Below are 21,902 nucleotides of genomic sequence, written 5' to 3' on the forward strand. Positions count from 1 at the left end.
TGCCTATACCCGGGAACGAACCAGGGACCTTTAGATCTTCAGTCTAACGCTCTCCCAACTGAGCTATTTCGGCTGATTGATTATGCTCTTCGGTCGTCTTGCAAAGAAACAGACATCTGCAATCCTAGACCTCATTTCCTTCCTTTTTTGTTGTTGTAATATTGCCCCAGTTATAGCATCGGATTTTCCATTTCTTTGTTTATTCTGTAACCAGCAAGTACAATGGAACAAAACGGGTGGGATGTCAGGAAGGAGATCAATAGAGCTGCTCGCCAAATCATTTCGAAAGAAAAATCGCATTTTCGGCTCCAGGTGCAACTATCACGTGCACGGAGCCTCTCTCCATCGTGCTGTTTCTTGTAGATGTGTGATGGGCCCTTGGCTGTGTTCTAAGTTGATCTTTAAGTACTTTCGAACCAAACCCGCACGGTACTCTTGGTGTCAAAAAATCACGCGGTATACAGCCTGATAATGAATTTAAGGCATTGAAGTGCAACTATAGGGAGCAGGATCAATATTGAAATCACACGTACAAACAATGATATCTTTCACGTTGTGTGCTGGTCATTCAGCATGCCATTTGCAAGCACTCGTACATGTATCCTTCGATAGCTCAGTTGGTAGAGCGGAGGACTGTAGTGAGGTAATCAGATATCCTTAGGTCGCTGGTTCAAATCCGGCTCGAAGGACATTTTGCTAATAAAACACTTCTTGCCACGTAATATCAATGGAAACCGCACACTTATACTGCGCTGTATTTGGTCACATTGAACGACCGGTTCTCAACATTTTTATGACTTTTGGAAACCAGATTGTGATCGTTTGTGCTGGTTGAAAGGTGAGTTGTCTTCCTTTTTAGCAGGACAAGGTTGCCTGTGCTCGGATTCTGTGTCAAGACTGGAGGCCCGAATTATGCTTACTCTTCTCTTTTCTCGAGCAGCATTAAAGAAAAGAATATTAAAAAGAAACCATCACAAAAACGACATTTCCCATTAAAACAGCTGTTTGTAGTCCGTTTATGATAGGTCGAATGTTGTTTCCATGTGACTATTGTATCCAATCCTCTCTAACTGCGTCCATAAACCTGGCTTCCTTTCTCTTCCCTTCCTCTTTCTTTGCTGCTTGGGCAGCAGTTAAGTCAAACTTTATTTACAATTGTGTAGAGATATGCGAGACCTACCGGTCTCGCGAGATCTCGTGCGCGGCCGGAAGTGCGGGTCCCGCACGCTCAGCGAGGCATTCGAGCGGGAGAAAGCCACGGAGCAGGACGTGCTCCCGGGCGCTCCTCCCAAGAAGAGGCCTCCAAGCCGCAAGAGAGACTCTCACATTGTACACGAGTTGCATCGCAGCTCCAGGGCCTGTTGCCCATCATTGACTCATATCATATATGTTGCAGATTTACTTGAGTGGCACAGAAGAATAAAAGCACACAACTTGTAACCACACCGCCTCCTATCATTTATTGTGAGAATTACACAACATAATTGGCGACGAGGATCATCACTAAAACCCGCATGGAGCCATGCAAGGAGCGACACCACCACCGCCCTTCCTGCAAACTCCAGGTAGGCTTGCCATTCCGTGGACACAATGGCAACCCTTATTCACAACGTATGTAGAGGCCATGGGCGGTGCGGGCTACTCGGCGGCGAGACACAGAGCGATGTTACTAAATGCCCTGGGCGTTGAAGGACAGAGGGTGTTTGAGAGTCTCACCCCGGAGCCGGTAGCTGGTGATAATGATGATGAATTCAAGGAGGCTGTGCGAAGGATTGTTAAAAGGTTCGCCAGCAAGGAGAATACCGTCCTGCACAGGATTCGGTTCTACAGCCGCAAACAGGAGGCGTCCGAACCCGTTGATGATTATGTCACCAAACTGCGCGAACTGGCGGTGCTCTGCAGTTTTGGTAACAACGCTGAGACTCTCATCTGCGACATGCTGGTGGTCCACACCAACAGCAGAAAAGTACAAGATAAGTTCATTTTAGAGAAGGAATTGCAGCTGGAAAAAGCTATTGAAATAGCGAGAGCAGTTGAGGAGATGGTAGGCAGAAGGAAAGAATTTGCAAGCGGCCACGGCCCTACCGAAGTTCAATCAGTGGCAATCCGCCCAAAGAAGGAGAGGCCGGTCCTCGATGCGAGAGAAGGAAAATGGGGGAAGAAAGAACCGTTGAAATGCCACAGGTGCACCAGCACGAAGCATCTAGACTTCGATAGAGAGTGCCCAGCAAGAGACAAGGAGTCCTCAGTATGCAAAAAGATTGGTCACTTCTCAATCATGTCTCGGTGGCGCAACAAGAAGATCACGAGTGTTAACGCTGAACACAACACAGAGAGGGATTCGTCCTCGGAAGATGAAGGGAGACCGACAGTCATCATGGTGAACAGCTCACGGGCCAGAAGGGAAAAGCCCCACTGTGCAATCAAAATAAATGGACTGGAAACAAGGGTCATGGCTGATTCGGGTTCTGATCTCACCATAATACCCCTACGCACGTACAAAGAGATGATGGGTACAGAGACGGTCCAAGTACTCAGCACACGGCACAAGCCTACAGTTTTTGGTGGTGCGTCTGTAGACTTGTTGGGCTACATCAAAGGGAAAGTAGAGTTCAAAGGAAGAGAGACCACCACCAAAGTTTACTTTAGTCAAGAAGGCCCAGCGGTATTAGGGTGGGACGACCAGGCGAAACTGAAAATCAAGCTGGACCCCAGCACAGAGGATCAGGTACTGTCAGTCAGTTGGAGGAGCGCACCAGTAGTGAAAAGTGATTACCCCAAACTATTTTTGGAAGAATCTGGTCACATCAAGGGCTTCGTCCACAAAATATTACTCAAAACCAACGCAGTTCCGGTCAAGCACAGATTAAGGCCAGTACCGACAACGGCAAGAGACACACTCAGAAGCCAACTGGACAGAATGAAGAAAGATGGCGTCATCGAAGAAATTGAAGCTTCTGAGTGGCTGAGCCCAGTGGTACTCATAAAGAAACAGAACTCACAAGAGCTAAGAGTATGCATTGACCTCCGCAGCCTAAACCTGGAAGTTATTGCAGACAGCTACCCGCTGCCGAGCATAAATGAGTTAATCCTCATGATGAAGGAAGCCAAAGTATTCTCGAAACTGGACATGAGGAACGCCTACCATCAAATTCAACTGCACAAGGAGTCCAAGCCACTCACCGCTTTCATCACCCTGTTTGGCACGTACCAGTTCACCAAAATGCCATTTGGTTTATCATCTGCAGCCTCAGCGTTTCAACGCATGATGGATGCTCTACTGCGGAACGTCAGGAACGTGGCTTATTTCCAGGATGACATCCTTATCTACGCAAAGGACGAACAGATGCACGACGTCACATTGAGAACAGTCCTCACCAAACTGCAAGAAGCGGGTGTGAGATTAAGGTACAAAAAATGTGTGTTCAAACCAAAAGAAGTTGTGTATTTGTGGTACAAAATATCAGAGAAAGGTATAAGTCCCGAGCAAAACTTACTGCAGGCCTTAATTAAAGCTCCAGAACCCACCAACAAAGACGAAGTGAGGTCATTCCTCGGGATGGCGGAGTACTATGCAAAATTCATCCCCAAATTCTCGGAAACCTCAGCACCGCTCCGAGAGCTCCTCAAAAAAGGGTCGGAGTACACGTGGCAGGAAGATCAGAAGAAAGCGGTGGAAAGCATAAAACAACACATAGTTGAAGCGCCATGCTTGCAACCGTTCAACCCAGAGTGGAGTACAGTCATGACTACAGACGCCAGTGCATATGGACTAGGGGCGGTCCTCACTCAGAAGAAGGGCGACACGGAACATGTGGTAGCGTTTGCCTCGAAAGCCCTATCGTCAGCTGAACAAAACTACTCCACCATAGAGAAGGAGATGTTAGCGTGTACATGGGCTGTGGAACATTTCAGGACATATGTGTGGGGCACGAAGTTCAAGTTGGTTACCGACCATAAGCCCCTCATCCACATGCTCAGCTCAGGTGGCACCAAAGTGTCAACACCCGATTAGCACGCATAGCAGCAAAACTGCAGGAATACACCTTCGAGGTGCAACACATCTCCGGATGGAAGAATTTGCAGGCAGACTGCATGTCAAGATTGCCAGAGGGCAAGGACAATGCCACCACTTTCTTACAAGAAGAATGCATTGTAGCATCCATTACAGATCTCAAGGCGCCCGACTACCTGGAACTCAGCGAAAAACACTGGATGGAAGAAGACGGAAAGGATCCTACCATGGTGAGAATCAGAGAATGGATCAAAAACGGATGGCCAGACGAAAGGGCAGTGCCAGAAGGTATGAGACCTTATTGGAAAGTGGCAGATGAGATCTCAGAAGCTGACGGCATAATTATGAAAACCGAACAGATAATCCTGCCCGCAGGCATGAGAAAAATCATTCTGTGCAGGGCCCCTGCGGGCCATCTGGGGAACACCATGACACGTTGCAGAGTGAGAGAAGCCTACTGGTGGCCGTCCATGGACCTGGAGATCCGCACCATGATTGAGAGATGCCATGAGTGTCTCAACAGTGACAAGCGCCTGAAAATCGGACAGGCGCCCATGATTCCCACATAAACCCCGGAAGCGGTGTGGTCAAAAGTGGGTCTAGACTTCATAGGACCTTTGGAGACGATGGCGCCCGAGCATCGGTACGGCATAGTACTAGTGGACTATTTATCGAAATGGTCGAGGCCGAGTTTGTTCCTAACATCACGACCGCAACCGTAATAGAGGTCCTGACGGCCATTTTTCAGAGCGAAGGGCTCCCCAACGAGTTAGTAACAGACAACGGAGTACAACTTATATCCAGAGACATGGAACTGTTTCTGAGGAAGCACAACATACACCAGAAGAAAGCAGCACTCTACCATCCCCAAGCAAATGGGCTCGTCGAGAGGGACAATAGGTTAATTAAGGGAGCCATCCAATTAGCAACCGCTTCAGGATTGGATCCCCTCAAAACAACAAAAGAGGCCATCGCAGCTCACAGACTGACCCCCAACGGGATCACCCAAATTTCTCCTTTTCGCATGCTGAGAGGGAGGAGAGCAGCATCCACGCTAGTACCGCCATGGTTGGCCAAAGTAAGAGAAGACGAAGAAGTAAACATGTCGGAAGTGGTGTGGAGAATAGAGAACAACAAGGCACGCATGAAAAGGTGGAGCGACAGAAGAAGAAGGACCAAACAAGAGTCAGAAGTAAAAGAAGGAGATTGGATCAAAATACGGTTACCGACCAAGGATCAGATCACGGGCTCACGGTTCAGCGGACCTGTGAAGGTGATTCACCGAGGAGCCAACCATGTCCGCACCGAAGATGGGCACACATGGAACATGGAAAGAGTAGCCACGTTTGAAAAGAGGCAAGAGAGAGAAAAGACTTATGAAAGGTCTGAAGCTGAAGGAGTAATGGACAATGAGAGGGGGGAAGAACGAGAGCCGGAGACAGACAGAAGAGAAGTTGAAGGAAATGAGATTCAAGTGGATGCCCCAACTCTCGAGCGAGAAAATGACCAGCAGGACGTGTGCAGTGAGAGAGGCGATCGTCCGCGAAGGGAACACAGAAGATCGGTGAGATACAATGACTATGTATTGCAATGAACTGCCTTTGCATTATCAGGGGGAGGTGTGTAGAGATATCGCAAGACCTTCTGGTCTCGCGAGATCTCATGCGCGGCCGGAAGTGCAGGCCCCGCGCGCTCAGCGAGGCATTCGAGCGGGAGAAAGCCACGGAGCAGGACGCGCTCCGGGGCGCTCCTCCCAAGAAGAGGCCTCCAAGCCGCAAGAGAGACTCTCAGCATGTACACGAGTTGTGTCGCAGCTCCAGGGCCTGTTGCCGATCATTGACTCATATCATATATGTTGCAGATTTACTTGAGTGGCACAGAAGAATAAAAGCACACAACTTGCAACCACACCGCCTCCTATCATTTATTGTGAGAATTATACAACAAATTGCTCTAATAATTTACAGGTAATCTTCATTACTCTTAGTCGTACCCTTCCTCGTCACAGCATTTACTTCATGAGGCCCCTGCCTCCGATACAGGACTTTCTTCTATTTCTTTTCTTTTGTCTAACTTCTCCCCTTGACCCTCAGCTTCCTGTTTAACGTATTCAAGCCGCAGCATGGGAACCCCCGTAGGGAGGGAGAGGCGGGTCGTCAGTACTGTGACGAGGAAGAGTAGGATTAGGAGTAATGAAGATTGCTGGTAAGTAATCAGAGCATTACCTCCACGTCCACTCTTCCTCGACCCAGTACTTACTTCATGAGGCATACCATAGCAGCAACAGGGAGAGGTCCCAATGAGACACAGAGACAGAAGTGCAGCAACAAAAAAAAACACCTTTATTGACTCCAATAATCACATCCCAACAGACAAAACACCAACCCTGAAGGAACCATCCCTAGAGTGAGAGACGTTCAACTGATAGTGGTTGACAAAGGTGCTCTGATCCGCCCAGGTTTCAGCCAAACCCCTGTAGAGAAACGCCCAAATCTTCTGTAGAGATAACAGCATCTGGCCAGGAAGCAGCCTAACCCCCTGGTAGATCGACCCTGAACTTGGTCAGGTACAGGCAGGCCAGAAACCAAATAGGACATGGAGACAACAGTACGGATCCACCGGCTAATGAAAACCACAGAGGCCTTACGCCCCGCTCCACGGGGCCACAAGTAACCAAGAGACTATCAGACTGCCGGAAAGGGGCAGTCCGAGCCAAATATTCCAGAACTACCCGCCGCACCTTAATGGCATGCCAAGCCACCTCGTTCGGCGCCTGGGGTTTCTGAAAAACCGCAGGGAGAACCAGATCCTGAGAAGTGTGAAACTGAGACACAACTTTAGGCAGAAACTTGGGATCACACCGCAAAACCACAGAGTCCGGCAGAACTCTCAAGAAAGAGGGTTGACACAACAGAGCCCCAACCTCCCCCAGCCTATGGGCAGACGTGATGGCAATCAGGAAAGCAGTCTTCAGAGTAAGGTGCTTGATATCAATTTCCGACAGGAGCTCAAAGGGATGCCCCTGAAGGAACTTTAAGTCTGGAGGACGATCCCTGGGGGAAGGCCCTTATAGGTACAAGGACGGGAAGCAGAGACACCCCGAAGAAACTTCCCCACCAACACCTCCCCATCCAGGTGGCCATCAGAGTCCCCCAAGAGGATTTTAATGGAGGCCCATTGGGAGCAAAGTGTGGAGATCGCTATGCCCTTGTCAAAACCCTCCTGGAGGAACTGGAGAATAGCGGGTAGACGGTAAGTGATGCAAGTACTCTCCCACCCTCGACACAGTCTGGGCCAAACTTTGCCAGTGTAGGCCAGGTAGCTTGTAGGTTCAACCCCAGCAGTTGCACGTTGCTCTGGCTCTGAGCAGCTGCGGGACAGGACGATCGTCTGTGGCAGGACAGTAGCCTTTTCTCAGCTCACGATGAAGAAAAGAGGACAGTTCCAGTGCAGCACATCACAGGGCACAAGGGGGCAGGCAGGCAAGGCTAATACAATAACCGTCACCACATCCGGGCGATGCAGGTACTGCAAATACTGCAAATGCTCACGGCATGGCACACTCTTTTAAATCGCGACCCAGAGGAGCTAGGACAACATTTGGCGGGAGAGGGCCCAGGACCACAAGCTAGCGATTCCCCAAGTCTCGAGTTTCAACTCGGAACAGCAGTGCTCCTATGCGATACCCCAGGTTCAAGCTTGTCAGTTTGCTGGATGGCCCAGGAACACTTCTGATGAGGCTCTTTTTGAGGGTAATCAGGAGGTGCTGAGAGTAGTTGTTCCCCCTACTCCAAAGGGTCGAAGCGCAATTGCAGGCCTTCTGTGGTGGATACAAGAGCAGGGGTCTGACGGAACAACAGCAGGCTCAGGGTGCCAAACCTTCCAGCACTTCTCTGGTGGTTCCAAAGGTCTCCTTTGGCAATTCAGGATACTTGGTCCTTATGTAGTTTGGAGAGAACTTCAGTTGATAGACCTGGAATGGATACAGAGCCCCCTCTCTCATCCGAAATTCGTTTCATGCTCAAATCTAGGATAGCCAACAAAAGATATGCTCTCTTGCATGAACGTCAGGCATGAACCAATCGCGGTCTACATTGGTTCCAGTCATTCAGGCATACCAGACATACTGGCACCAGTAGTGTAGATTGGGACCAGAGAGTCCCAATCCTCTTCCTGGGCATTAGCACACGTGACATGCAGCAGCCCGCGAAAGTTGTGGTTTTCACGGGTGGCTGCATGCCCAAAGCCCTTGTCTGATCGAGCTGGGGGAAGACAAAGGGACAAAATGGACAAAGGACAGAACAAAAGACTTTGTGCCACAGCCATTTCGGCAGTGGCCACAGTCTTGAGCCAAACGCAGTAAACGCAGTATGGTTAACTAAAAAGAATTACAAATACTATAAAAGTAAACTGCTGCCACCAGTTTGTCCTAGGCACACCTGTACAGTCACCAGAAAATCCTTAGAGTGTGTCTAGGGCCATAAAACAAAAGGACCCCTATGTGCGGTACTGTAAGGTACTTGGCACATAGATCAAAAGTTATCAAGAAATGACAACATAATCAAAGACTAAGGGAAATATAGTTTGTCAGTACTGACAGTATGAAGGACGTGTCAGTATCCCCATAACAGATGAACAAAAGCCCAGAGGAGTGCAGCTGAAGGCTGCGCTCCACAGAAAAAAGTCCGGTTAGGTTAGCCAAACAAAAGCAAAAAGTTTGGAGCGGTCCATAAACAGAGGGAAAATTGCACCTAAGGAAAATCTTCCCTAGCCGTGCTTTATTTGGCAAGAGTTAACTTAGTACGATTCTGCTCTGCACTGGCATCCTGGATATGCCGGTGAAGACATTCTTGGCCTCCTCATCCAGGCACCCGGGCAAATGGCACTAAGGTTGGCAGCTTGAACACTCCTTTCATGGGGGCAAAGCTCCCAGCTGAAACCACTGACCGACCACTTCCCTTGCTGAAATCTCGTAACTCCCTCCATTCCTATCCTTTCCCTCTTTCCCCTTTTCTTTATTTGACCCTCCTCATTTCAATGTACATACTTACCTGTTAGCTGGCAGCTTAGCCCCATGGCAGACGCTGTCCCTTGTTGCAGTTCCCAAACCCGCCCACAACCCTCCTCAATCATTGGATTGCCCTGTGGCCATTACTAAGGACTTGTACCCCTGGGTGCCGTGCTCTAACTCCTGGTTGCAGTGGACCCTTGTGGTCTCAACCTGCACTTTTTTTATGTATACACCTCATAACTCCGCCTCGGGGCTCTGAAAAAACGAACAAAGTAGTGCTCAGTACGACAGTAAAATAGAGAGAAAATTGATACAGAAACAATATAGTTATGAGAGAGAGGGAGGGTAGTTTTCGGTTGCACCCGTGCTCGATCACTGTCTGGGGACTGGATAGGACCGGGATGTATAAAACCTTGCCTGGGGGAACGAAACGCCCCTCTGATCTTCTGCCACTGCCTAGATCCTGCCTCTGATCCGCAGACCGCCTCCGACGTTCAGCCCTGCGACTCTCTACCAGATATACAGACAAAGCCCGGCACCGTGGTGGGTCCATCTCCGCTCCATCCTTTTTTGCACCCCTTGGCTCCCTATCCAGTCCTGTGTGATTGGTGCGGTACCCGGCTTAGCCGCATCAACACACACTTGCCCTCCGCAAGATAAATTAGAAAATTGGAACACTTATACTGCTTCATGGGGCATAGCTGCACCCCCCACCCCCCGATCTTGAAACATTTGACGCCCCCGCTCTTTCCCCCTTCCCGAACCACCATCACCTTAGCCGGACAAAAACAATAGACACGAGTGGTGTGTGTTGAAAGAAAACACCTGCTGCGTGCTTTATTTGGCAAGAGTTAATTTACGGGTGCTCCGTGTACAGTGCATCACAGTGACAGGATTCTACTCTGCACTGGTGTTTTGTATATGCTGGTGAAAATATTCTTGGCCAACATAATTATAGGGAAGGTTACACAGAAGAATGGCACGTGCCAGTGATTATGACTTCTGCAAAACCTTAAATCCATCACTTTTTGTTTTGGTGGGAAACTGGACATCATTAACAAGGACTGTGTGTCGCTCACAGGTAATTGGATGTCACTGCTTATGATGTCATGTTGTGTGATGGCATTCTGTAGAATATAATTTCCCAGGACATCATCTGGGTCAAAAGTTGCACCAAATGGTTCACCCACCTACCCTACCCTACCCTACCCCACCCCACCCGCGCAAATTCAAAAGTTGTCACCACTTCACCTATTCCTTCAACCGCAGCCCTTTAAAAAAAAAACACCTATGCAACTGGAAATCTTTGCAAAAGCATTAAACTAAATAATGCCCAGTACTGTGAGTTGTGAATTATGGCCATATGTGCCCTGAGTCACATTGAAATATTATGACCCCTATAAGTCTCTTTTCCATTTCATGGCACAGACAGGACATGTTGAAATGAGCAACAAGTTTTAACATGGAAATTACATTTGGGGAGATATGGTAGAAAAATAAGAATTAGAGATTTATTTCCACTGCATCGTCTGCCATTCAATGATAACTTTAAGTGTGAAAAGATTCTGATTATCAAATGGAGCAGCATGAAAAACCTTTAAAAAATATCCCCTGCCTATACCGGGGATCGAACCAGGGACCTTTAGATCTTCAGTCTAACGCTCTCCCAACTGAGCTATTTCGGCTGATTGATCGTGCTCTTCGGTCGTCTTGTAAAGAAACAGACATCTGCAATCCTAGACCTCATTTCCTTCCTTTTTTGTTGTTGTAATATTGCCCCAGTTATAGCATCGGATTTTCCATTTCTTTGTTTATTCTGTAACCAGCAAGTACAATGGAACAAAACGGGTGGGATGTCAGGAAGGAGATCAATAGAGCTGCTCGCCAAATCATTTCGAAAGAAAAATCGCATTTTCGGCTCCAGGTGCAACTATCACGTGCACTCCATCGTGCCGTTTCTTGTAGATGTGTGATGGGCCCTTGGCTGTGTTCTAAGTTGATCTTTAAGTACTTTCGAACCAAACCCGCACGGTACTCTTGGTGTCAAAAAATCACGCGGTATACAGCCTGATAATGAATTTAAGGCATTGAAGTGCAACTATAGGGAGCAGGTTCAATATTGAAATCACACGTATAAACAATGATATCTTTCACGTTGTGTGCTGGTCATTCAGCATGCCATTTGCAAGCGCTTGTACATGTATCCTTCGATAGCTCAGTTGGTAGAGCGGAGGACTGTAGTGAGGTAATCAGATATCCTTAGGTCGCTGGTTCAAATCCGGCTCGAAGGACATTTTGCTAATAAAACACTTCTGCCACGTAATATCAATGGAAACCGCACACTTATACTGCGCTGTATTTGGTCACATTGAACGACCAGTTCTCAACATTTTTATGACTTTTGGAAACCAGATTGTGATCGTTTGTGCTGGTTGAAAGGTGAGTTGTCTTCCTTTTTAGCAGGACAAGGTTGCCTGTGCTCGGATTCTGTGTCAAGACTGGAGGCCCGAATTATGCGTACTCTTCTCTTTTCTCGAGCAGCATTAAAGCAAAGAATATTAAAAAGAAACCATCACAAAAACGACATTTCCCATTAAAACAGCTGTTTGTAGCCCGTTTATGATAGGTCGAATGTTGTTTCCATGTGACTATTGTATCCAATCCTCTCTAACTGCGTCCATAAACCTGGCTTCCTTTCTCTTCCCTTCCTCTTTCTTTGCTGCTTGGGCAGCAGTTAAGTCAAACTTTATTTACAATTGTGTAGAGATATGCGAGACCTACCGGTCTCGCGAGATCTCGTGCGCGGCCGGAAGTGCGGGCCCCGCACGCTCAGCGAGGCATTCGAGCGGGAGAAAGCCACGGAGCAGGACGTGCTCCTGGGCGCTCCTCCCAAGAAGAGGCCTCCAAGCCGCAAGAGAGACTCTCAGCATGTACACGAGTTGCATCGCAGCTCCAGGGCCTGTTGCCCATCATTGACTCATATCATATATGTTGCAGATTTACTTGAGTGGCACAGAAGAATAAAAGCACACAACTTGTAACCACACCGCCTCCTATCATTTATTGTGAGAATTACACAACATAATTGGCGACGAGGATCATCACTAAAACCCGCATGGAGCCATGCAAGGAGTGACACCACCACCGCCCTTCCTGCAAACTCCAGGTAGGCTTGCCATTCCGTGGACACAATGACAACCCTTATTCACAACGTATGTAGAGGCCATGGGCGGTGCGGGCTACTCGGCGGCGAGACACAGAGCGATGTTACTAAATGCCCTGGGCGTTGAAGGACAGAGGGTGTTTGAGAGTCTCACCCCAGAGCCGGTAGCTGGTGATAATGATGATGAATTCAAGGAGGCTGTGCGAAGGATTGTTAAAAGGTTCGCCAGCAAGGAGAATACCGTCCTGCACAGGATTCGGTTCTACAGCCGCAAACAGGAGGCGTCCGAACCAGTTGATGATTATGTCACCAAACTGCGCGAACTGGCGGTGCTCTGCAGTTTTGGTAACAACGCTGAGACTCTCATCTGCGACATGCTGGTGGTCCACACCAACAGCAGAAAAGTACAAGATAAGTTCATTTTAGAGAAGGAATTGCAGCTGGAAAAAGCTATTGAAATAGCAAGAGCAGTTGAGGAGATGGTAGGCAGAAGGAAAGAATTTGCAAGCGGCCACGGCCCTACCGAAGTTCAATCAGTGGCAATCCGCCCAAAGAAGGAGAGGCCGGTCCTCGATGCGAGAGAAGGAAAATGGGGGAAGAAAGAACCGTTGAAATGCCACAGGTGCACCAGCACAAAGCATCTAGACTTCGATAGAGAGTGCCCAGCAAGAGACAAGGAGTGCTCAGTATGCAAAAAGATTGGTCACTTCTCAATCATGTCTCGGTGGCGCAACAAGAAGATCACGAGTGTTAACGCTGAACACAACACAGAGAGGGATTCGTCCTCGGAAGATGAAGGGAGACCGACAGTCATCATGGTGAACAGCTCACGGGCCAGAAGGGAAAAGCCCCACTGTGCAATCAAAATAAATGGACTGGAAACAAGGGTCATGGCTGATTCGGGTTCTGATCTCACCATAATACAATACCCCTACGCACGTACAAAGAGATGATGGGTACAGAGACGGTCCAAGTACTCAGCACACGGCACAAGCCTACAGTTTTTGGTGGTGCGTCTGTAGACTTGTTGGGCTACATCAAAGGGAAAGTAGAGTTCAAAGGAAGAGAGACCACCACCAAAGTTTACTTTAGTCAAGAAGGCCCAGCGGTATTAGGGTGGGACGACCAGGCGAAACTGAAAATCAAGCTGGACCCCAGCACAGAGGATCAGGTACTGTCAGTCAGTTGGAGGAGCGCACCAGTAGTGAAAAGTGATTACCCCAAACTATTTTTGGAAGAATCTGGTCACATCAAGGGCTTCGTCCACAAAATATTACTCAAAACCAACGCAGTTCCGGTCAAGCACAGATTAAGGCCAGTACCGACAACGGCAATAGACACACTCAGAAGCCAACTGGACAGAATGAAGAAAGATGGCGTCATCGAAGAAATTGAAGCTTCTGAGTGGCTGAGCCCAGTGGTACTCATAAAGAAACAGAACTCACAAGAGCTAAGAGTATGCATTGACCTCCGCAGCCTAAACCTGGAAGTTATTGCAGACAGCTACCCGCTGCCGAGCATAAATGAGTTAATCCTCATGATGAAGGAAGCCAAAGTATTCTCGAAACTGGACATGAGGAACGCCTACCATCAAATTCAACTGCACAAGGAGTCCAAGCCACTCACCGCTTTCATCACCCTGTTTGGCACGTACCAAAATGCCATTTGGTTTATCATCTGCAGCCTCAGCGTTTCAACGCATGATGGATGCTCTACTGCGGAACGTCAGGAACGTGGCTTATTTCCAGGATGACATCCTTATCTACGCAAAGGACGAACAGATGCACGACGTCACATTGAGAACAGTCCTCACCAAACTGCAAGAAGCGGGTGTGAGATTAAGGTACAAAAAATGTGTGTTCAAAGCAAAAGAAGTTGTGTATTTGTGGTACAAAATATCAGAGAAAGGTATAAGTCCCAAGCAAAACTTACTGCAGGCCTTAATTAAAGCTCCAGAACCCACCAACAAAGACGAAGTGAGGTCATTCCTCGGGATGGCGGAGTACTATGCAAAATTCATCCCCAAATTCTCGGAAACCTCAGCACCGCTCCGAGAGCTCCTCAAAAAAGGGTCGGAGTACATGTGGCAGGAAGATCAGAAGAAAGCGGTGGAAAGCATAAAACAACACATAGTTGAAGCGCCATGCTTGCAACCGTTCAACCCAGAGTGGAGTACAGTCATGACTACAGACGCCAGTGCATATAGACTAGGGGCGGTCCTCACTCAGAAGAAGGGCGACACGGAACATGTGGTAGCGTTTGCCTCGAAAGCCCTATCGTCAGCTGAACAAAACTACTCCACCATAGAGAAGGAGATGTTAGCGTGTACATGGGCTGTGGAACATTTCAGGACATATGTGTGGGGCACGAAGTTCAAGTTGGTTACCGACCATAAGCCCCTCATCCACATGCTCAGCTCAGGTGGCACCAAAGTGTCAACACCCCGATTAGCACGCATAGCAGCAAAACTGCAGGAATACACCTTCGAGGTGCAACACATCTCCGGATGGAAGAATTTGCAGGCAGACTGCATGTCAAGATTGCCAGAGGGCAAGGACAATGCCACCACTTTCTTACAAGAAGAATGCATTGTAGCATCCATTACAGATCTCAAGGCGCCCGACTACCTGGAACTCAGCGAAAAACACTGGATGGAAGAAGACGGAAAGGATCCTACCATGGTGAGAATCAGAGAATGGATCAAAAACGGATGGCCAGACGAAAGGGCAGTGCCAGAAGGTATGAGACCTTATTGGAAAGTGGCAGATGAGATCTCAGAAGCCGACGGCATAATTATGAAAACCGACCAGATAATCCCGCCCGCAGGCATGAGAAAAATCATTCTGTGCAGGGCCCCTGCGGGCCATCTGTGGAACACCATGACACGTTGCAGAGTGAGAGAAGCCTACTGGTGGCCGTCCATGGACCTGGAGATCCGCACCATGATTGAGAGATGCCATGAGTGTCTCAACAGTGACAAGCGCCTGAAAATCGGACAGGCGCCCATGATTCCCACATAAACCCCGGAAGCGGTGTGGTCAAAAGTGGGTCTAGACTTCATAGGACCTTTGGAGACGATGGCGCCCGAGCATCGGTACGGCATAGTACTAGTGGACTATTTATCGAAATGGTCGAGGCCGAGTTTGTTCCTAACATCACGACCGCAACCGTAATAGAGGTCCTGACGGCCATTTTTCAGAGCGAAGGGCTCCCCAACGAGTTAGTAACAGACAACGGAGTACAACTTATATCCAGAGACATGGAACTGTTTCTGAGGAAGCACAACATACACCAGAAGAAAGCAGCACTCTACCATCCCCAAGCAAATGGGCTCGTCGAGAGGGACAATAGGTTAATTAAGGGAGCCATCCAATTAGCAACCGCTTCAGGATTGGATCCCCTCAAAACAACAAAAGAGGCCATCGCAGCTCACAGACTGACCCCCAACGGGATCACCCAAATTTCTCCTTTTCGCATGCTGAGAGGGAGGAGAGCAGCATCCACGCTAGTACCGCCATGGTTGGCCAAAGTAAGAGAAGACGAAGAAGTAAACATGTCGGAAGTGGTGTGGAGAATAGAGAACAACAAGGCACGCATGAAAAGGTGGAGCGACAGAAGAAGAAGGACCAAACAAGAGTCAGAAGTAAAAGAAGGAGATTGGATCAAAATACGGTTACCGACCAAGGATCAGATTACAGGCTCACGGTTCAGCGGACCTGTGAAGGTGATTCACCGAGGAGCCAACCATGTCCGCACCGAAGATGGGCACACATGGAACATGGAAAGAGTAGCCACGTTTGAAAAGAGGCAAGAGAGAGAAAAGACTTATGAAAGGTCTGAAGCTGAAGGAGTAATGGACAATGAGAGGGGGGAAGAACGAGAGCCGGAGACAGACAGAAGAGAAGTTGAAGGAAATGAGATTCAAGTGGATGCCCCAACTCTCGAGCGAGAAAATGACCAGCAGGACGTGTGCAGTGAGAGAGGCGATCGTCCGCGAAGGGAACACAGAAGACCGGTGAGATACAATGACTATGTATTGCAATGAACTGCCTTTGCATTATCAGGGGGAGGTGTGTAGAGATATCGCAAGACCTGCTGGTCTCGCGAGATCTCATGCGCGGCCGGAAGTGCGGGCCCCGCGCGCTCAGCGAGGCATTCGAGCGGGAGAAAGCCACGGAGCAGGACGCGCTCCGCGGTGCTCCTCCCAAGAAGAGGCCTCCAAGCCGCAAGAGAGACTCTCAGCATGTACACGAGTTGTGTCGCAGCTCCAGGGCCTGTTGCCGATCATTGACTCATATCATATATGTTGCAGATTTACTTGAGTGGCACAGAAGAATAAAAGCACACAACTTGCAACCACACCGCCTCCTATCATTTATTGTGAGAATTATACAACAAATTGCTCTAATAACTTACAGGTAATCTTCATTACTCTTAGTCGTACCCTTCCTCGTCACAGCATTTACTTCATGAGGCCCCTGCCTCCGATACAGGACTTTCTTCTATTTCTTTTCTTTTGTCTAACTTCTCCCCTTGACCCTCAGCTTCCTGTTTAACGTATTCAAGCCGCAGCATGGGAACCCCCGTAGGGAGGGAGAGGCGGGTCGTCAGTACTGTGACGAGGAAGAGTAGGATTAGGAGTAATGAAGATTGCTGGTAAGTAATCAGAGCATTACCTCCACGTCCACTCTTCCTCGACCCAGTACTTACTTCATGAGTCATACCATAGCAGCAACAGGGAGAGGTCCCAATGAGACACAGAGACAGAAGTGCAGCAACAAAAAAAACACCTTTATTGACTCCAATAATCACATCCCAACAGACAAAACACCAACCCTGAAGGAACCATCCCTAGAGTGAGAGACGTTCAACTGATAGTGGTTGACAAAGGTGCTCTGATCCGCCCAGGTTTCAGCCAAACCCCTGTAGAGAAACGCCCAAATCTTCTGTAGAGATAACAGCATCTGGCCAGGAAGCAGCCTAACCCCCTGGTAGATCGACCCTGAACTTGGTCAGGTACAGGCAGGCCAGAAACCAAATAGGACATGGAGACAACAGTACGGATCCACCGGCTAATGAAAACCACAGAGGCCTTACGCCCCGCTCCACGGGGCCACAAGTAACCAAGAGACTATCAGACTGCCGGAAAGGGGCAGTCCGAGCCAAATATTCCAGAACTACCCGCCGCACCTTAATGGCATGCCAAGCCACCTCGTTCGGCGCCTGGGGTTTCTGAAAAACCGCAGGGAGAACCAGATCCTGAGAAGTGTGAAACTGAGACACAACTTTAGGCAGAAACTTGGGATCAAACCGCAAAACCACAGAGTCCGGCAGAACTCTCAAGAAAGAGGGTTGACACAACAGAGCCCCAACCTCCCCCAGCCTATGGGCAGCCGTGATGGCAATCAGGAAAGCAGTCTTCAGAGTAAGGTGCTTGATATCAATTTCCGACAGGAGCTCAAAGGGATGCCCCTGAAGGAACTTTAAGTCTGGAGGACGATCCCTGGGGGAAGGCCCTTATAGGTACAAGGACGGGAAGCAGAGACACCCCGAAGAAACTTCCCCACCAACACCTCCCCATCCAGGTGGCCATCAGAGTCCCCCAAGAGGATTTTAATGGAGGCCCATTGGGAGCAAAGTGTGGAGATGGCTATGCCCTTGTCAAAACCCTCCTGGAGGAACTGGAGAATAGCGGGTAGACGGTAAGTGATGCAAGTACTCTCCCACCCTCGACACAGTCTGGGCCAAACTTTGCCAGTGTAGGCCAGGTAGCTTGTAGGTTCAACCCCAGCAGTTGCACGTTGCTCTGGCTCTCAGCAGCTGCGGGACAGGACGATCGTCTGTGGCAGGACAGTAGCCTTTTCTCAGCTCACGATGAAGAAAAGAGGACAGTTCCAGTGCAGCACATCACAGGGCACAAGGGGGCAGGCAGGCAAGGCTAATACAATAACCGTCACCACATCCGGGCAATGCAGGTACTGCAAATGCTCACGGCATGACACACTCTTTTAAATCGCGACCCAGAGGAGCTAGGACAACATTTGGCGGGAGAGGGCCCAGGACCACAAGCTAGTGATTCCCCAAGTCTCGAGTTTCAACTCGGAACAGCAGTGCTCCTATGCGATACCCCAGGTTCAAGCTTGTCAGTTTGCTGGATGGCCCAGGAACACTTCTGATGAGGCTCTTTTTGAGGGTAATCAGGAGGTGCTGAGAGTAGTTGTTCCCCCTACTCCAAAGGGTCGAAGCGCACTTGCAGGCCTTCTGTGGTGGATACAAGAGCAGGGGTCTGACGGAACAACAGCAGGCTCAGGGTGCCAAACCTTCCAGCACTTCTCTGGTGGTTCCAAAGGTCTCCTTTGGCAATTCAGGATACTTGGTCCTTATGTAGTTTGGAGAGAACTTCAGTTGATAGACCTGGAATGGATACAGAGCCCCCTCTCTCATCCGAAATTCGTTTCATGCTCAAATCTAGGATAGCCAACAAAAGATATGCTCTCTTGCATGAACGTCAGGCATGAACCAATCGCGGTCCACATTGGTTCCAGTCATTCAGGCATACCAGACATACTGGCACCAGTAGTGTAGATTGGGACCAGAGAGTCCCAATCCTCTTCCTGGGCATTAGCACACGTGACATGCAGGAGCCCGCGAAAGTTGTGGTTTTCACGGGTGGCTGCATGCCCAAAGCCCTTGTCTGATCGAGCTGGGGGAAGACAAAGGGACAAAATGGACAAAGGACAGAACAAAAGACTTTGTGCCACAGCCATTTCGGCAGTGGCCACAGTCTTGAGCCAAACGCAGTAAACGCAGTATGGTTAACTAAAAAGAATTACAAATACTATAAAAGTAAACTGCTGCCACCAGTTTGTCCTAGGCACACCTGTACAGTCACCAGAAAATCCTTAGAGTGTGTCTAGGGCCATAAAACAAAAGGACCCCTATGTGCGGTACTGTAAGGTACTTGGCACATAGATCAAAAGTTATCAAGAAATGACAACATAATCAAAGACTAAGGGAAATATAGTTTGTCAGTACTGACAGTATGAAGGACGTGTCAGTATCCCCATAACAGATGAACAAAAGCCCAGAGGAGTGCAGCTGAAGGCTGCGCTCCACAGAAAAAAGTCTGGTTAGGTTATCCAAACAAAAGCAAAAAGTTTGGAGCGGTCCATAAACAGAGGGAAAATTGCACCTAAGGAAAATCTTCCCTAGCCGTGCTTTATTTGGCAAGAGTTAACTTAGTACGATTCTGCTCTGCACTGGCATCCTGGATATGCCGGTGAAGACATTCTTGGCCTCCTCATCCAGGCACCCGGGCAAATGGCACTAAGGTTGGCAGCTTGAACACTCCTTTCATGGGGGCAAAGCTCCCAGCTGAAACCACTGACCGACCACTTCCCTTGCTGAAATCTCGTAACTCCCTCCATTCCTATCCTTTCCCTCTTTCCCCTTTTCTTTATTTGACCCTCCTCATTTCAATGTACATACTTACCTGTTAGCTGGCAGCTTAGCCCCATGGCAGACGCTGTCTCTTGTTGCAGTTCCCAAACCCCCCCACAACCCTCCTCAATCATTGGATTGCCCTGTGGCCATTACTAAGGACTTGTACCCCTGGGTGCCGTGCTCTAACTCCTGGTTGCAGTGGACCCTTGTGGTCTCAACCTGCACTTTTTTTATGTATACACCTCATAACTCCGCCTCGGGGCTCTGAAAAAACGAACAAAGTAGTGCTCAGTACGACAGTAAAATAGAGAGAAAATTGATACAGAAACAATATAGTTATGAGAGAGAGGGAGGGTAGTTTTCGGTTGCACCCGTGCTCGATCACTGTCTGGGGACTGGATAGGATCGGGATGTATAAAACCTTGCCTGGGGGAACGAAACGCCCCTCTGATCTTCTGCCACTGCCTAGATCCTGCCTCTGATCCGCAGACCGCCTCCGACGTTCAGCCCTGCGACTCTCTACCAGATATACAGACAAAGCCCGGCACCGTGGTGGGTCCATCTCCGCTCCATCCTTTTTTGCACCCCTTGTCTCCCTATCCAGTCCTGTGTGATTGGTGCGGTACCCGGCTTAGCCGCATCAACACACACTTGCCCTCCGCAAGATAAATTAGAAAATTGGAACACTTATACTGCTTCATGGGGCATAGCTGCACCCCCCACCCCCCGATCTTGAAACATTTGACGCCCCCGCCCTTACCCCCTTCCCGAACCACCATCACCTTAGCCGGACAAAAACAATAGACACGAGTGGTGTGTGTTGAAAGAAAACACCTGCTGCGTGCTTTATTTGGCAAGAGTTAATTTACGGGTGCTCCGTGTACAGTGCATCACAGTGACAGGATTCTACTCTGCACTGGTGTTTTGTATATGCTGGTGAAGATATTCTTGGCCAACATAATTATAGGGAAGGTTACACAGAAGAATGGCACGTGCCAGTGATTATGACTTCTGCAAAACCTTAAATCCATCACTTTTTGTTTTGGTGGGAAACTGGACATCATTAACAAGGACTGTGTGTCGCTCACAGGTAATTGGATGTCACTGCTTATGATGTCATGTTGTGTGATGGCATTCTGTAGAATATAATTTCCCAGGACATCATCTGGGTCAAAAGTTGCACCAAATGGTTCACCCACCTACCCTACCCTACCTTACCCTACCCCACCCCACCCGCGCAAATTCAAAAGTTGTCACCACTTCACCTATTCCTTCAACCGCAGCCCTTTAAAAAAAAAAACACCTATGCAACTGGAAATCTTTGCAAAAGCATTAAACTAAATAATGCCCAGTTACTGTGAGTTGTGAATTATGGCCATATGTGCCCTGAGTCACATTGAAATATTATGAGCCCTATAAGTCTCTTTTCCATTTCATGGCACAGACAGGACATGTTGAAATGAGCAACAAGTTTTAACATGGAAATTACATTTGGGGAGATATGGTAGAAAAATGAGAATTAGAGATTTATTTCCACTGCATCGTCTGCCATTCAATGATAACTTTAAGTGTGAAAAGATTCTGATTATCAAATGGAGCAGCATGAAAAACCTTTAAAAAATATCCCCTGCCGAAACCCGGGATCGAACCAGGGACCTTTAGATCTTCAGTCTAACGCTCTCCCAACTGAGCTATTTCGGCTGATTGAGTGTGCTCTTCGGTCGTCTTGCAAAGAAACAGACATCTGCAATCCTAGACCTCATTTCCTTCCTTTTTTGTTGTTGTAATATTGCCCCAGTTATAGCATCGGATTTTCCATTTCTTTGTTTATTCTGTAACCAGCAAGTACAATGGAACAAAACGGGTGGGATGTCAGGAAGGAGATCAATAGAGCTGCTCGCCAAATCATTTCGAAAGAAAAATCGCATTTTCGGCTCCAGGTGCAACTATCACGTGCACGGAGCCTCTCTCCATCGTGCCGTTTCTTGTAGATGTGTGATGGGCCCTTGGCTGTGTTCTAAGTTGATCTTTAAGTACTTTCGAACCAAACCCGCACGGTACTCTTGGTGTCAAAAAATCACGCGGTATACAGCCTGATAATGAATTTAAGGCATTGAAGTGCAACTATAGGGAGCAGGATCAATATTGAAATCACACGTATAAACAATGATATCTTTCACGTTGTGTGCTGGTCATTCAGCATGCCATTTGCAAGCGTTTGTACATGTATCCTTCGATAGCTCAGTTGGGAGAGCGGAGGACTGTAGTGA

General features: G+C 48.5%; 5 non-coding genes across 5 annotated transcripts; 2 read left to right on the plus strand and 3 right to left on the minus strand.

Moving 5' to 3' along the window:
* TRNAF-GAA (transfer RNA phenylalanine (anticodon GAA)) lies at positions 1-73 on the minus strand. The gene has a single exon. It is a non-coding gene; the product is annotated as a tRNA-Phe (tRNA).
* A 529-nt stretch (positions 74-602) lies between these two features.
* TRNAY-GUA (transfer RNA tyrosine (anticodon GUA)) lies at positions 603-689 on the plus strand. Its single transcript is given in 2 exon segments — positions 603-639; positions 654-689. It is a non-coding gene; the product is annotated as a tRNA-Tyr (tRNA).
* A 9,949-nt stretch (positions 690-10,638) lies between these two features.
* On the minus strand, positions 10,639-10,711 carry TRNAF-GAA (transfer RNA phenylalanine (anticodon GAA)). Its single transcript has one exon. It is a non-coding gene; the product is annotated as a tRNA-Phe (tRNA).
* A 519-nt stretch (positions 10,712-11,230) lies between these two features.
* Positions 11,231-11,317, plus strand: TRNAY-GUA (transfer RNA tyrosine (anticodon GUA)). Its single transcript is given in 2 exon segments — positions 11,231-11,267; positions 11,282-11,317. It is a non-coding gene; the product is annotated as a tRNA-Tyr (tRNA).
* A 9,943-nt stretch (positions 11,318-21,260) lies between these two features.
* Positions 21,261-21,333, minus strand: TRNAF-GAA (transfer RNA phenylalanine (anticodon GAA)). The gene has a single exon. It is a non-coding gene; the product is annotated as a tRNA-Phe (tRNA).
* Between the last annotated feature and the right edge of the window lie 569 nt (positions 21,334-21,902).

This window comes from Ambystoma mexicanum, assembly GCF_040938575.1.
Source record: "Ambystoma mexicanum isolate Mex_15411 chromosome 12 unlocalized genomic scaffold, UKY_AmexF1_1 Mex_chr12_unloc.2, whole genome shotgun sequence".
Lineage (NCBI taxonomy): Eukaryota > Metazoa > Chordata > Amphibia > Caudata > Ambystomatidae > Ambystoma > Ambystoma mexicanum.